The following is a 2,630-nucleotide window of genomic DNA, read 5'->3' as shown; positions in this document are numbered from 1 at the left end:
CAAAAACTCAAACTCGCTCGCATGTAGCGGCGTAACAACACGGAAAACAAAAACATAAAGAAATAAACATATTTTTGTGTTTTTGGTTTTTATAATTTTTTTATTTTTTTCAATAATGGAACACCCCTTAAATCGACCGACTCGAATGGAGATTAAGTACGAGCGGTTTCATCTTGGAACATCCTGAAATTGACAAAACAAATAAAACAGATAGCACAAACATATAAAAAAAATACAAACTCTACAACTCGGGCAGTCTCCCGAGTGGTGCATCCATCACGTCTACATCTCGGAGAGCGAGTCAAGGTAGAATACCTCGACCGTCTGATCAGTCACCGGCTCGCCAATGTAGTGCTTCAGTCTATGACCGTTCACCTTAAACTTCCCGCCTTTATCTACTATCTCAATCGTGCCATACGGGAAAACCTCAGTGACCGTGAACGGTCCCGACCATCGGGATCTCAACTTTCCCGGGAATAACCTCAACCGGGAATTATACAATAAGACCAAATCCCCACACTTGAACTACTTGTTACCCTTCAACTTTCTATCATGCAGTTCCTTCGTCCGCTCCTTATACCTGAACGACTGGGCGTATGCGTGATCTCTCAGCTCCTCTAACTCGTGCAACTGGTGGAACCGAGTGGCCTCCGCGGCGGACATATCAAGATTGACCCTCTATAGGGCCCACGACGCACGGTGCTCTAACTCAACAGGCAGGTGGCAGGCCTTCCCATAAATCATCCAAAACGGTGTGGAACCGGTCGGAGTTTTGTACGCTATACGGAAGGCCCACAACGCATCATCCAACTTGTCAGATCAATCCCGACTATTCGAACCAACCGTTATCTCAAGAATATGTTTGATCCCCCGGTTATTCACTTCTACCTGCCCACTAGTCTGTGGGTGGTAAGCCATTGCCATGTTGGACCGACCTCTATCCCCGCACTCAAAATACAATGCCCCATAACAATACCCTCGCGTACCATGAAGTGACACTTCTCCCAGTTAAGAACTAGGTTGGTGTCAACGCATCGGGCCAACATCCTCTCAAGGTTGGAGAGACAATGATCAAAAGAAATCCCAAACATAGAAAAATCATCCATAAACACCTCCATGGAGTACTCGATCATGTCATGAAATATAGCCACCATGCACCTCTGAAATGTGGCTGGAGCGTTACACAATCCGAACGGCATACGTCGATAGGCAAACGTACCATATGGGCAGGTAAACGTGGTTTTTTCCTGGTCATCGGGAGCAATAGGAATCTGAAAGTACCCGGAGAAACCATCTAAGAAGCAGTAGTACTGCTGACCTGCTAAACGCTCCAACATCTGATCAATGAAAGGTAAATGTAGGTCCCGGTGCTGATCGATACGAGATCCGCACGAGGTCTAGGAGTGCGGAATCCTCCTAGACTCGTATATGGTGTATAGACGAAGAACACAAACACGTACACGATCAAATACACAAACAAATACAAGAATGGATAATCAAATCTGCAGATTCATATAATAATAAAACACGTTACATACCGTAACATAAACAGAAACACGACTGTTCGGATTCGGAGGTCGAAATCCGATGTTTTCGGACCGATTAAACGATATACACAAGAAGAACATCATATTTCAATGGTGTATGGACGTAAAGGTCGTCCATGAACACGTAACGTGAGGTCGAAAACCTTGGTTTCGAGGGTTCTTCGAGTGTTCGACGACCCGAGGTCTCGAACCGGATAAAATTATAAAGAGAATGAAAGGATGTTTTGACAACACATACCACAAGTAAAGTAGAAAACACAGGAACACAAGATCGAAATCGAAATTGAAAACTAAGATCGCCGGAAAAATTTAAGGGTTAAGTTCGCCGGGAAAAAAGTTAATAAAAAATTGTACTGTAGAAAACCCCTTTTATAGGGCTGAGTTGGTTCAGGCGAAGTTATTCTTAACTTCGCCTAAGCGAAGTTAAGTACAACTTCGTCGATTCAACAACTTCGCCCGATAATTACAAAAACAGCCCTTTCAGTTTGAAAAATCTTGAATATATCTTATAAGTTACCAAAAAGAGTTAAACAAAAAATGATCAAGACCCAGTAACCAACAATAAAAATATAACAACAAAAACAGAAAATACTTATAAAATTTTAACGAAATAAGGGATCAAATTTCAGTCTAGTCAGGGACCACTCCGTTTTAGAAAAGATCCGAACAGGAATCATAATAACTATGTGACTGTCACTTGGATCCGTGTTTGGCTGTATTATGACATAGAGAAACAGGTTGTAAGCATGTAATAGCTTAAATGGTTTTCATTGTTTCTGTGATACGGATTAAGGTTCAGTTAAGCTCAAAAATTTAAGTTGGCAACAACTCAGAGGTAATGATGCCTTCTATCTATTCTCAAAGCGTATTTGGCTATACCCAAGTCACCCCGAGTTGACTTCGACCCATAGTGTCTGATTAACTTGTAGATACTCGTTGTCTGCTTCCCGTTTTCTTCTTACTCCAAACTTGAGAAATCTTGAGAAGTGTCGGTTCTCGTGTTTATTGTCACTACTTCTCATAAGTACATTTTTTTTTTTTTTTTTTTTTTTTTTTTTTTTTTTTTTTTTTTTTTTTTTTTTA

The sequence above is a fragment of the Bidens hawaiensis genome, unplaced genomic scaffold (genome assembly GCF_021521415.1).
Source record: "Bidens hawaiensis isolate Kalapana, Puna unplaced genomic scaffold, B.hawaiensis_p1.1 tig00009711_1, whole genome shotgun sequence".
Classification (NCBI taxonomy): domain Eukaryota; kingdom Viridiplantae; phylum Streptophyta; class Magnoliopsida; order Asterales; family Asteraceae; genus Bidens; species Bidens hawaiensis.
This window is presented reverse-complemented; position numbering follows the sequence as displayed.